At 43.1% G+C, this 14523-nt stretch overlaps 2 long non-coding RNA genes and 1 pseudogene across 2 annotated transcripts; 2 read left to right on the top strand and 1 right to left on the bottom strand.

Moving 5' to 3' along the window:
• Positions 1-1035: 1035 nt before the first annotated feature.
• LOC137340355 (uncharacterized) lies at positions 1036-9577 on the top strand. Its single transcript, XR_010966789.1, has 3 exons — positions 1036-1263; positions 4321-4469; positions 9216-9577. It is a non-coding gene; the product is annotated as an uncharacterized lncRNA (long non-coding RNA).
• LOC137340366 (large ribosomal subunit protein eL36-like) lies at positions 1393-2431 on the bottom strand (annotated as a pseudogene).
• An 8-nt stretch (positions 9578-9585) lies between the features above and the next one.
• Positions 9586-12950, top strand: LOC137340354 (uncharacterized). Its single transcript, XR_010966788.1, has 2 exons — positions 9586-10023; positions 10498-12950. It is a non-coding gene; the product is annotated as an uncharacterized lncRNA (long non-coding RNA).
• Positions 12951-14523: the final 1573 nt, after the last annotated feature.

Genomic DNA, 14523 nt, shown 5'->3' with positions numbered 1-14523 from the left:
AAAGGGATCTCAGGGTACAAATAGACAAATCACTAAAAGTAGCGACATAGGTTAATAAGGCAATAAAAAAGGCAAACCAAGCACTGGGGTTCATTTCTAGAGGGATAGAAGTGAAAAGCAGAGAAGTTATGTTGAACTTGTATAGAACCTTGGTTAGACCACACTTGGATACTGTGCACTGTTCTGGTCTCCATATTAAAAAACGGATATAGAGGCATTGGAAAAAGTGCAAAAAAGATTCACAAGGCTGATACCAGAACTGGGAGCATATATATTCAGGAAAGACTATACAGTCTGGGGCACTTTTCTCTAGAAAAGACAAGGCTGAGAGGTATCCTGAGAGAGGTTTTTAAGATAAAGAAAGGATTTGATAGATGTAGACGTAGAGAAAATGTCTCCACTTGTGGAGGAGTCTAAAATTAGAGGTCATCAATATAAGATAGTCACTAATAAATCCAATAGGGAATTCAAGACAAACTTCTTTACCTAGAAAGTGGTAAGAATGTGGAATGCACTAACACAAGTGTAGTTAATGCAAACAGCACAGATGCTTTTAAGCGAAGCTAGATAAGCACTAGGGAGAAAGGAACAGAAGGATGTGCTGATAGGGTTAGATCAAGTAGAGAGGGAGGAGGCTCCTGTGGAATAAAAGCCTGCACTAGACCTGTTGGGCCGAATGGCCTGTTTCTGTGCTGCAGGCTCCATATAACTTTCCCCGCGAACCATACAGCGCGCCACCCCTTAAATCCAGTCCGCGAGCCTCGTAGCGCGCGACCCCTTAAATCCGCCCCGCGAGCCTCGTAGCGCGCGACTCCTTAAATCCGCCCCGCGAGCCTCGTAGCGCGCGACTCCTTAAATCCGCCCCGCGAGCCTCGTAGCGCGCGACTCCTTAAATCCAGTCCGCGAGCCTCGTAGCGCGCGACTCCTTAAATCCGCCCCGCGAGCCTCGTAGCGCGCGACTCCTTAAATCCGCCTCGCGAGCCCGCAGCCCCTCAATCGCTCCAACTGCCCCCACATTTTAAAAAATGCCGTTATTTGAGGGGAGTCGTTTTGCTGCCGTGGGTCCGCTGGTGTTTCCAGATTGTTGTTTCAGAGGGACGTGAGTAACAGTGCGACCCCACACCCCTTACCTGTAAAGGACTTCAAAAGATTAGTATGTGGCGGCTCCCACTCCTCATTTGGATTAAATTCGGGTTTAAATGTCCCGGAACCCTGGATGTGATGTACTAGCGGAGTATTAGTCCTTCCGGAAAGTTCTAAACGGTAACCTTAAAAGACTTTAAAAAGAACAAAACATTGGAGAGTTGGTAATTGTTTTTATAAAGTGGTAATACTGTAGAGTCAGTTTTGTTTAATACTGGAAAAACTTTAATGGCAGCAACTTTGTTCTGCTTAATCCTTTGCAGCATCCTTTCTTATTGCTGCCAGCACATTGCATAGAATTACAGAGAATGTACAGCACAGAAACAGACTATTTGGCCCAATTGGTTTATGCTGGCCTTTATGCTTCACACTAGCCTCCTCCCTACTTCACCTAACCCAATCAACATATCCTTCTATTTCTTCCTCCCTGATGTGCTTATCTAGCTTCCCCTTAAAAGCATCTATGCTAGTTGCTTCAACTACTCCTTGTGTTAATGAATTCCACATTCTTACCACTCTCTGGGGAAAGAAGTTTCTCCCAAATTCCCTATTGGATTTATTAGAGACTATTTTATATTTATGGACCCTAGTTTTGGATTCCCCTGCAAGTGGAAACATCTATATGTCTACCTATCAAACCCTATCATTATCTTAAAGACCTCTATCAGGTCACCTCAGCCTCCTAAGAGCCTTAGCCTGTTCAGTCTTTCCTGATAGGTATAACCTCCCAGTTCTGATATCATCCTTGTAAATCTTTTTTGCACCTTCTCCAATGCCTTTGTATCTTTTTTGTAATATGGAGACCAGAACCATGCAGAGTACTAAGTGTGGTCTAAGCAAGGTTCTATACAAGTTTAACATAACTTCTCTGCTCTTGCATTCTTTTCCTCTAGAAATGAACCCCAGTGCTTTGTTTGCACTTTTTATGGCTTTGTTAACCAACATTGCTACTTTTAATTATTTGTGAATTGTGAACATTGGTAAGTTCGCTCTTTCTCTTGGCATGGATGTGGGTACCAACCCTCTTTTTGATTAATTTGAGTGCATGCTGGTCTTTAGAGACCTTCAGCAATTCTACTGCACATTTTTCCTACGGAGCAAAACCACAGACCTCACGATCAGATATCTGACAACGGAGTGACTATTGACAACATGGTCGATTGACGCGTCCATCTGACAAACCTGGTGTGCTTGATCAGGTGCCCTCTTGTACGGCATTGCTTCAGTTTGGTCTCATTCTTGGTGATGTTATTTGTAGGTCAACTGCCATAGGATACCTGATTGCCATAGTTCTACAGTATTAGATTTCTAGTTTTGATGGCTTGACCATATTCCAATCATTACAGAAAATGGAAAGTCACTGCCCCAGTTAGGTGTCAGCTGTGGCTCTGCGGTAGCGCTCTCACCTCTGAGTCAGAAGATTATGGGTTCAGAGTCCCACTCCAGAGACTTGAGAACATTTTTTGGGTTGGCACTTTAGTGCAGTACTGAGGGGGTACTGCACTGTTGGAGGAGCTGTCTTTCGGATGAGACGTTAAACCGAGGCCCCCTCTGCGCTCTCAGTGGACATACAAGGTCCCATGACACTATTTCAAAGCAGAGCAGGGGAGTTCTCCCTGGTGTCCTGGCCAATAGTTATCCCTCAACAAATATCACTAAAACACATTATCTGGCCATTATCACATTGCTGATTGGGTGATCTTGCTGAAATTGGCTGCTGTGTTTTCTACATTACAACAGTGACTTCACTTCAAAATTTGGGCTGTAAAGTGCTTTGGGACATCCTGAGGTCGTGAAAGGTGCTATATAAATGTAAGTCTTTCATTCTTCTTTCTAGTCACTGGGGACCATCACCTTCCTCAACAAAGAATATTGGCAGTGACACTATGAATTGCAGTCTCACACACACTGCCATTAATCTACAGTCACACAGTGCCATTAGTACTGTAATATGCAGTGCCATTATTTGTGTAATCTGCATTTACAACCCCTTACATGAAGGAGTCTGGAGTCACACAGCTTCCCATCCTCCACCTTCGATAAACTTCAGCTCATCCAAAACTCTTCCAAACCTAATCAGCACCAAGTCCCACTTGTCCATCAAGACCGTCCTCGCTGATCTACATTGGCTCTCGCTCCCCAATGCCTCAAATTTAAAATTCTCAGCCTTGTGTTTAAATCCCTCCATGGCCTTGCTTCTCCTTATTTATGCAACCCCATCGGAATCTCTGTTCCTCTGACTCTGTCTGGCCTGTTGTTCATCTCTCCTTCCCTTCACCCCACCATTGGCAAGTATATCTTCAAATGTAAAGACTCTTACAACACCAGGTTATAGTCCAACAATTTTATTTGAAAATCACAAGCTTTCGGAGATTATCTCCTTCGTCAGGTGACACACCTGACGAAGGAGATAGTCTCCGAAAGGTGTGTCACCTGACGAAGGAGATAATCTCCGAAAGCTTGTGATTTTCAAATAAAATTGTTGGACTATAACCTGGTGTTGTAAGATTCTTTACATTTGTCAACCCCAGTCCATCACCGGCATCTCCACATCATGGCAATTATATCTTCAGCCACTTAGATCCCACTCTCTGGAATTCCCTTTCTAAACCCTTCCGCCTCACCACCTACCTCTCCAATTTAAGACCCTTCTTAAAATCCACCTCTTTGATTAAGCTTTTGGTCACCCGTCACCCCTTTGGCTTGGTGTCCATTTTCCTTATGCCTCTGTGAAGAGCCTTTTAGACTTTTCTATGTTAAATATGTTATATAAATACAATTTTTTGTTGTTGTTATGATTTTAAAGGGATTTTTATTGACTAACTTGCATCATTTAAATATCTACCATTGTTTCACAAGTGCTGAGATAGAAAACTTGGGAAGTAGGGTTATGCACTTTTAACCAGTCCATAGATTTTTGATGATAATGTAAACAACAGCAATAACAAACCAAACAGCAGTGTAACAAATGAAGAATTCCTGATGTATGTCTCATGAAGTAGGGATGGCGAGATCCTGTAATAAATATGAAATAAGGCATATGTATCTAACAGACATAGTTTTGCAAAAGTAAATCTTTATGTAAATGTTAGTGAAGTGTTTTCTTAGTAAATTTCTTGTTGTTAACATCAACATCTAATGGACTAGTGATATTTCAATGTAATCTTCCTATTCCAGGATGGGGCGTTGTGTTGGTCAGGTGGAAATTCAATGAGCAGCATTGTGTGCAAAATTGATGCAATCACGGTAAAACTTGAGATAATGGAAAAAAACAAAATGAATCGCACAAGTGAATGATGGGAAAGCTGCTCGACAGTGTTCAAGAGGTAAAACTGACGCATCTATTATTTCACTCTCCTGGAAACAAGACTGCAGTCTGGGGTCACTTTAAATTATTGATTTGGCCATAAACTTAAAAACTAGCAGTGCTAAGGAAAAGAGTCACGGTTTGCAAAATGATACAAAGTTAATTGCTGAAATCAACTTTTACTGAACACGTCTAGGTACTGTAATGAAAAGCTAAAAGAGAACCATGAATGAAAGAAGGCTTCCCAGTATTAACTGCTGGTTCTTATTGTCCCCTGCTGCTTAATGTGTATGCATGATAATCATTCAAAGTACTGGAAGGTAAAGTGAGGCTTCATAAAGACTATAATGTGGCATATATACTTTGCACACTTATTTCATCTAACAGTAAATTCAGAGCTCCCGGAAACCAGAGTCACATGAAAAGACTGTGGGTTGAAGAATCAAGTTTACACTGATGTAGCTTTGTTTCATTTCTGCATACCTTTGAGTGTGGATCTCCACTGGATGCATGGGAACGCTGAATTTATCCTACAAGGTACTAGTGAGCAGTCTACCTTGGTTACCTTGGTAAAGTTCTCCTGACCTGGAACCAGCTCCTCTGGGCATTGACATTTCACATCACCTCCTGCCGAGAATTTTGTGGTGCTTTCATGTGAGGTGCCATGGAAGACCAACCCTCTTCCACCTCATTTGCTTACTTCCACAGAAGCATCTGAGAAATTGGAGGCATCTCCCTCCTCTGTGAGCGAAGATATATAAAACTAGTTAACAATTTGTTCCCCCTACAAAATGATCTGCCCTTTAAATATCTGCTAAGGGCCTTTCAATCCAGCAACAGACTCTCAAAGGGCAATGTTCCCCCCAAGTGGGCATTGTTGTATACACCAGAATATTTAAATTAAGCTACCGCTGAAAGTTGTAGAGGGGTTGATGCTTAACCAATGCGGCAAAGTGCATTACGCTCGGCCCACACTTGGACCAGAAAATCAATGTTAGCTTAAGCACCTCAGCCAATCTGATTCTTAAATATTTTGATTGTAGATTTAGTTTTGCCAGTCCAATAGTATTTGTTGCATACTTGTCGTAATACCTGATTCTCCTATGTAAAGCAATCTCTAGTGCACTGTGCTCACAACTCTCACTCATCCCAGCCATCAAAGATGCTGCAGTAGTATGTGCAATTTCAGTATGTGCCTCCAAAACAGATGATTTTAGGCCCCATGCATGAACAGCACAAACAGGGATTGGAAACACTAAAGATCTGCACAAAAAAAGACAATTGACAACTGTGATATATACAGACACTTGGAATTTCCATGGGGTTTCTTCTGATTCCCCACCATAACTATAGCGGAAGATTGGCTGAAACCGTTGGGGAAATTGCGTAAATTACCATTGTGCCAGTTCTCTGGGGTTTCCGCCAAAGTTACAGCAGGAGATTGGAGGAACTCTGTGGAAATTCTAGGCTATAATATGTAGCAAAATTTCATGGGGGAGCAAATCCCAGATCCCTCTAAGAAATAAATTTTGCACCATCTGAGCTCACTTCCCCTCTTCATCAACCTGAACACATTACACACGAGCAAAAAAAAATAGAAGTGTGATTAATTAATTGTTTACGGGGCCAATTTTATAAATGTGCACTATTGGTGAGGAGCCTTGCCCATTGACCATGCATATTGGGAATGAACATTTTCTGTCCATATTTTTCATTTGTACTGTAAAAGAGTGATAGTAGCAGTGTGAAATCTGGTGACATGGTGCTGCCCACAACTGCAAAAAGTAGTCCCATTGCTCTGCCCGATGGCCTCGTGGGTAAATGCTACATCTGATATTGTTTCAAGTCGTGAAGACTTGAAGGTTCCAGGTAGTCCCTCTGGTTAATTCGCTAAATTAGCTAATCTCAACTAGGGACACCAAAACTAAATTTCTAAACTACACTTCAAAAGTAATTTGAAGCACTTTGGGATGTCCTGACGTATGAAAGGCACTACATCAATGCAAGTTTTTTCTTTCAAAATGTCCATTGGAGAAGTCCCACTTCGCCACTGTTATGGTGATGGATGGGATTGTGCATTCTCTGTAATCTTCAATTTTCAGATCCATTACGTCTTGCAGTTTTGAAAAGTAACTTTCTACCACAGCTGCCAAATCCCATTTGTCCTGTGGGCTTGAACCAAAACTGTTCCCCCAACGGGCATGATATAGGCGGTGCTTGCCTAAGGCCAAAGTTGGGAGACCCGAATCATTTTCAGGTTTGGGCCTTATTTAATTTTTATTGGCAAACTGCAACTCGCCGATTTAGTATCACAGAAAATCAGCCAGCATCTGCATGGAGCTGGCCAGTCGATAGGCCCTCTTGGGAGCTGGACTGGTTCCTTGGATGGAGGTGAGAACGGGCCATTGACTTCAATAGAAATTAAAATTGGGAGAGGTGTCTAACAGGTGGCTGATCTGATATCACCTGTTTTACACTGTAGCCAAAAGTTAAAATTATCCCAGTCATGTTTTAGATACCTGGATAGATCTGGGATGTGCTGAGAATTGTTGCTGTGTGCTGCATGCTGCACAAATTTGGCCTCCAAAGAGGCATCAAGTCGAGGCCCCTGATGAGAACTGGATTACTCTGTGGCCATCTTCCATCCTTGTAAGACACTGTTTTATACTTTTTGTAAAAATTAGACACCTGACTCTAAGCTGCCACAGTCATTTTACATCTTGCCACAGCATGGATTTTCCAGCCCCCTCCCAACGGCTGACCTCCTAATCACAGGAATTTTCCATACCCAGAGATTGCCCATACTGAGCTTAGGTTTAACCAAGAAATTTGCATGGGATCAGCACACTGCAATTCGCATGCCACCCAACTTCTAGTTGGGTTTATGTCTATTGGAAAATCTAAGCTAATGTCAGAAATTGAACTGGGAGTGAAACAGTAACCCCGGGATTAATTGCTTCCAGGTCACACCTGCTGTTCATTAGGGAATGAATGTGGTTGCTGTCTCAAAGTCACACCACGGCATCCAGGACCCGACCAGGTTGTGTGTACAAATCACTATTCCTGTCCTATTTGAGTGATAAATGCACACACCTAGTCTATAAGTCATTCTTATTCCCAACTGAATGAGGTTGGAGCTTATATTCACACTGTTTAATGGGTTGGGTAGTGAACTGTGAAGAGGCTTGCGCAAGGCCCACAAGATAATTAAGGATCATCTTAGCTCATTTATCCAGAATGACCCTACAATCCTTCTTTTACAGCATCCAATTGGTTCTTCAATGATTCCAGGATTTTCACCTCCACTAATCTTTCCAGAATCCATTCCATGTGATCACACTTTTGTGTGGGAAAAAAATTTCTTTTCATCAATCCTAAATTTGTCTTTTATTAGTTTGAACCGTTGTCTTACACTCGCAATTGAACTTAAAGTAAATTTCCAGATTTTCCTTTTCCAAACCATTTACAATATTGTAAACAATTTTACAACACCAAGTTATAGTCCAGCAATTTTATTTTAAATTCACAAGCTTTCGGAGGCTTCCTCCTTCGTCAGGTACCTGACGAAGGAGGAAGCCTCCGAAAGCTTGTGAATTTAAAATAAAATTGCTGGACTATAACTTGGTGTTGTAAAATTGTTTACAATTGTCAACCCCAGTCCATCACCGGCATCTCCACATCATTTACAATATTATATACCTCTGTAAAGTGACATCTCAGACACCTTTCAAGACTGATAAGCTTGTGTTTCTCTCGTCTTTCCTCATAACTCAGGCCTCCAAGACTAGGGATCAGCCTTCAACGCTTGAATGTGTCTCTTGTGTCTTTATGACCAGAACTGGACACAGTACTCAAAATGGTATCTGACCAGAGCACTGTACAATTTGATCATGATTTCCTCTGACTTGTATTCTACTATTTTGGCTATGTAGTTCAACATTCTATTGGCTTTGTTGATTACTGCAATGCATCGGTTAGAAATGTTGAGCATTGAGTCTACTAAGATTCCTAGGTCTCTTTAAACTCCATCCTTAGCTATTTCAACCCCATTCATTAAGTACATGAGTTTCCCATTTTCCTTCCTGTATGCATTATTTTATATTTGTTTTTATTAAATTTCATATACGGTTGCTCTACCCATTTATATATTTTGTCTAACTCATTCTGACATTTCTGTGTTGCCTCGTCTGATTCCACTACCCCTCTTAGTTTAATATCATTTGCAAATTTGACCAATTTGCATTGTATTTCTGAGTCCAGGTCATTGATGTAAATTAGAAACAGAAGTGCTCCCAACACCAGTCCCTGGAGCATCTCTTAGTACTTCCCCACCACAATGTAACTCCTTTAAAAAGTACCAATTGTTTTCCACCCTTCAGCCAGTTACTTCTCCATTCCCAAGTTTAACCCTGAATTCCCACATATTTGAGCTTAACTAGTAGCCTGTCATGTGAAACTTTGTCAGAAAGCTTCTGAAAGTTTAGGTATAACACTTCATAGGTCTTACCACAGTACACTTGGGATGTCACTTTCTCAAAAAGGTCAAGGAGGTTGGTCAGCCAGAACATTCCTTTTCTGAATCCATGTTGATAGCTTATTGTTGTTGTTGTTGATAGCTTATTATACCTGATTCTTATGTTTGCCGTCCATTTCAAGCTTGCTTTCATCTTTTATCGCTCTCCCCTATTCCCTGACTGCCTATTTATTGTTGAAGTACTAAAATAACTTCTTACTGTTATATTTTGTATCTCATTTATTTCCACAGGGAGTCCATCTTGATAGCAAGTTTTCCATCCAAACATAAGGATCAAATGGTAGGATGGACAAACAGTTTAAGTTAGCAAACTCAATCACAAAATTCTTCCCACCTCAAGAGGTACTTGGCTATAAGCCCCTATTTCATTAAATCATAGAATTTTACAGCACGGAAGGAGGCCATTTGGCCCATTGCACCTGGCTGGTTCTCTGAAAGAGCTATCTATTGTGCAACAGTAGCAAAATTAAGGCTGCGCTTGCCTAAGTGTGTGGGTGCACCTGTGTTAGCAATAAGGAGAGCTGGCCCTGCTGAATTTTGTGAGTCAAGACTTTTCCTTTAATTTCCCTGCACGTGGAAAATGTGCACAGGAAGTCTAACAATGATAAATTGGTATATAAAAACTGTAATCAATCAGATATTCTAACTGTTTTATACTGCTTTGAAAGCATTTGTTTTCCATAAAAAGAATCAGCACTTACCCTTAAAAGTATTTGATAGATTTGTGCTTTGGGGTTAAAAAGCCATAATGCTTGCCGTTAAAGGGAAGTGGATTGGTTTTACCAATTTACTCAAGAGATTGTCAGGTGGAGAAATGTGAACAGTTTGCCCAGAAAGTGTATGTAGTGAGAGTAGTGGGGATGACTTATTCCATTTCAGACGAATTGTTGGAGATTCTGCTGCAAGAGGTGCAGCAAAGGATGATGGCCTTCTTTGGAGCTGAGGATCCCCTTCATGTTAAATCACACATCAAAGCTGCATTGGTGGGATTTGAAGGGCAAGCTAATGCAGTTGTCAAGACATCAGGAGACGTGCCAAGGTAATTTAACTCATCCAACATATATACATATATATACATACACATACATTTGGTTTGGAACAAATTAAAACGTTGAACTGCTGCACCCTCAGAGCAAAGAGATAACCTTTTGGCCCCTTTTTCAACATCTTCATCTCGCAAAGGCTGGAGGACACAATTCTAGTGGGATCCATAAAAACTTTCCACACAACAGTTCAAAGTTCTGCTCAGATTGAGCCCTGCCAGTAGAAGCAGCATGCGTGCTACTCTATAATGCCCTTACACAAGTATGATGTGGAGATGCTGGTGATGGACTTGGGTGACGAAGGAGAAAGCCTCCGAAAGCTTGTGATTTTCAAATAAAACTGTTGGACTATAACCTGGTGTTGTAAGATTCCTTACAATCTTACACAAGTAGTGAGGTGTTCAGGGCACAGAAATGGTGTTTGAGATGATCAGGCAGCTGTTAGCATCTTCATATATTTTATTTTCAAGAAAGGAGATAGGTCCGACTGCGGAAATTACAGAAGGATTTCCCTACTGTCCACCACGGGAAAGATCATCGCGAGAATCCTCCTCAATCACCTCCTTCCAATGGCCGAAGAGCTCCTCTCTGCGTCTCAATGTGGCTTCTGCCCATCAAGAGGCACAATGGACATGATCTTTAGTGCGCGACAAATCCAGGAAAAGTGCAGGGCATCAACCTCTGTACATGGCCTTTTTCGATCTCACAAAGGCCTTCGACTCTGTCAACCGTGAGGGATTATGGAGTATCCTCTTCAAATTCAGCTACCCGCAGAAATTCGTCATCGTTCTCCGCCTGCTCCACGATGACCTGCAAGCTGTGATCCTCACCAACGGATCCACCACAGACCCAATACGAGTGCAAACTGGGGTCAAGCAAGGCTGTGTCATCACACCAACGCTCTTCTCCATCTTCCTTGCTGCAACACTCCACCCCATCACCATGAAGCTCCCTGCCGGAGTGGAGCTAACCTACAGGACAAGCGGGAAACTGTTCAACCTTCGATGCCTCCAGGCCAGAACAAGACCACCCCAACTTCTGTCATCGAGCTGCAGTACGCAGACGATGCCTGCGTGTGCGCACACTCAGAGGCTAAGCTACAAACCATCGTTGACGCATTCACCGAGGCGTATGAGAGAATGGGCCTCAGGCTAAACATCCGGAAAACAAAGGTCCTCTCCCAGCCCGCTCCTGCCACACAACACTGCCCCCCGACCATCAAGATCCACAGTGAGCCGCTGGACAGCGTGGATCATTTTCCATACCTCGGGAGCCTCCTCTCGGCGTGAGCAGACATCAACAATGAAATTCAACATCGACGTCAGTGTAGCCTTCGGACACCTGAGGAACAGAATGTTCGAACATCGAGACCTCAATTGCAGCACCAAGCTCATGGTCTACAGAGCAGCCGTGGTCCCCGCCCTCCTGTACGCATCAGAAACATGGGCAATGTACAGCAGACACCTCAAATCCCTGGAGAGATATCACCAACGTTGCCTCCGCAAAATCCTGTAAATCCACTGGCAGGATAGGCGTGAGCGTTCTCTCTCAGGCTAACATCCCCAGTATCGAGGCACTGGTCACGCTCAACCAGTTGCGATGGGTGGGCCACATTGTCCACATGCCCGACACAAGATTCCCTAAACAAGTGCTCTACTCCGAGCTCCGCAATGGTAGGCGATCACTAGGAGGGCAGAGGAAACGCTAAAAGGACACTCTCAAAGCCTCCCTAAAAAAATGCAACATCCCCACCGACACGTGGGAATTGCTTGCCCTAGAACGCCCAAACTGGAGAAGAAGCATTCGCGAAGGCGCCAATCACCCCGAGCGTCACGTGTGGAGCATGTGGAGGCCAAGCGTAAGCAGCGGAAAGAGCGCGCAGAATCCAGAGCGTCTCATCTACCCGCCTTATTAAACACTACCTGCCCCACCTGTGGCAGAGTCTGCAGCTCCAGGATTGGACTATTCAGCCACCGCAGAACCCACCCTCCCGGAGTGGAAGCAAGTCATCCTCGACCCTGAGGGACTGCCAACGAAGAAGATATTTTGTTTGCCTCCAAGCCAAGGCAGCAATCAAAGAGGACCAGGACAGGCAGCGGACCAGGTTGAAGCAGCTGTCCCTATTTGAGGAAATGGTCCTGGCTCTTTTTGCACTGAGGATTTTTGATGGTTTAGATGAGATCTCAAGTTTGGAGTAGTAGTCCCACCACTCATCAAGTATCCTCCATTTATTAGTATCCTTCAGCACTAACTAATTTCTCAAACATCACAGCAGGGCACCTTTCAATGGCTTGCGTCAAACATTCAACCTGTCCCAAGCACTAGCACAGATCCTAGCAGCCTGGAGGATATAGATAGTGGGATTGAAAATTCTCAACCTTACACTGCCAGTGTAGGTGTGGTGGTGTGACCTCTGCCCTTAACCCTGCCGGAATATCCAGGATCAGGGTTGGGGGGGGGGGGCCCTTGATTTGAATGTCAGCGGTGGGCACATTAGCCACTGTGCGTACATTTTGGGTGCCCACCAGAGAATGGGGAGGTAAAAGGAGTACTGGCAAGCCACTCATTCCACAGATGGCACCAAAGCCATGATAATTATTAAAAGACTTCCCAATTAGCCGCCTTTTATAAGGTGCTGAAATGAATCAATGTTCCGGCTTTCCTATAGGGATCCAGGCCAAGATCCAAGACTGGACCCCCAGGTGGGCACGCCTGAGCAGAACTGTATTCTAGGTATCCTGGTGTATATCTCACTTGCCATTAGGGAGGGTGGGACAGAGGAAATTCCTGGTGTGGGGATTCTCTACCCTCAGCCCTGCTCTCTCCAACAGAATATTTGGGATGGGTGGAGATTCTGCACCAGTCAGGCCCTGATGAAATAATGTGCCCAGGATAATGAATAAAGCAACCTTTCTGTTGATTACTTACTATTAGCTACTGGAATTATTCTATGCCCCCGTAAAACCCCTCTCCCGTCTTCGATAAGCAATAGAGCGACACAACATCAGACCTTGTTTTAAGCTTAAACTATTAAGCAAATTTATTTTGCAAAACATGATCAAGCAAATAATTAACAGTAATATAATACAGATATATATTTATGGTAGAAGCCCTTCTATTTAGCTCCTTGAAAACAATAAAAGGTCACAATCTAATACTAATGTAAAATAATTTTATATATATATTTATATATGCAGTCTTTTTTTTACTTATACTTCTTACCACTGCAGGAAATGAAACTAGCTAGGATTATTCTCTTGAGAATTGCACACCGACTCATGGATTCAAACTACAGCTCCTTTAAATATTCCTGAAAACAATTACCGGGACTTCCTGGATTTGAATAACCGTCAACCACATTGGAAAATAGCTAGCTGTCATATACAACTAAACAAATTACACAGTCTGTTTGTCTGTTTTTATTCGAAAGTAGCTAGACTCATGCCTCAAGCTTTGCAGATGATGGATGAAACTTGAAATATTGTATCGAATTAAGCTTAGTATAAATTTCGGCTGCAATTGGCTTTTAAACTCCTTAATTTCCTTTCAGATCCACCACTGAATGGTAGTGTGGCACTTCTAACCACTGATTACTTGTGTGTATTGGGTGGGCACCCATTAATGGCACAATTGGGACACCTGGAGGAGGAGGAAACTTGCTGCAGCAACATTACTGCAGCATAAATGGTGCCAGCCTGAAAATTTTCAGGAAAAACATCTGCCCCCTTGTCCCTTTTGTTTCATAAGTCCTTTTTTGTATTGCAATTGCTTCATGTACAGTTTGAAGTGCCTCCAACAACCTAGCTGGGCACCAAGGACACACCAGCATTGCTATGGGCGCAAATTATGTAATTGCTGCATTTGCATATGCCTCGTCATTTGTGGGTGGGCTTCTGAGATGGTCCCAAGTGCCTCCACGTAAGTGTGATGCTCATCCAGCATCTTCTTTAGTCCACAGGTTCTAAAGCCAGGGGCTGACTTCGTGGTGCCTCTGCTTCCCACTATCAGATCCCACTTTCGCCTCTGACTTCTCTGGCACCCTCGTGTCTTCTGTCTCCACTACTGAAAAACTCGGATAGCCTGTTACCTTTTTGTTTTACTCCTCTTCCTCAGTGGCATCTTGCTTTGAGTTATCTAGGGGAAAGGAAAATGAAGAGATATTATAATGTCAGGTGGTTTCTATGACAGTTCCTCTGTAGCTTTTGAAGGTGTCCAATCATGTTTCTTGCTGGTGTATGTGTGCTTCCAGAGTATTATACAGGCAAGCTGCCGATGGTCCAGACAAACCTGCCACTGCGTCTCCTACATCTCCATCCCAAAGTATTTGGTCGCATGGCTTTCCAAGATCTCTTCATAAGGGGTCCAAAATCTAGTGTCGGGGGATTACCACCTATGGCCTGAGATTCTCAGATGTTATGGGCTACCTTCTCCTGTGAGAGAGGAGAGAGGAAGACATGAGTGCTGCAGTTAAGACTGTGCAGTGTCCTTTGTTTCAA

Source organism: Heptranchias perlo, chromosome 21 (genome assembly GCF_035084215.1).
Source record: "Heptranchias perlo isolate sHepPer1 chromosome 21, sHepPer1.hap1, whole genome shotgun sequence".
In the NCBI taxonomy this organism is placed as follows: Eukaryota; Metazoa; Chordata; class Chondrichthyes; order Hexanchiformes; family Hexanchidae; genus Heptranchias; species Heptranchias perlo.
Note: the sequence above shows the minus strand (reverse complement) of the source record. Positions and strands in the feature narration are given on the sequence as shown.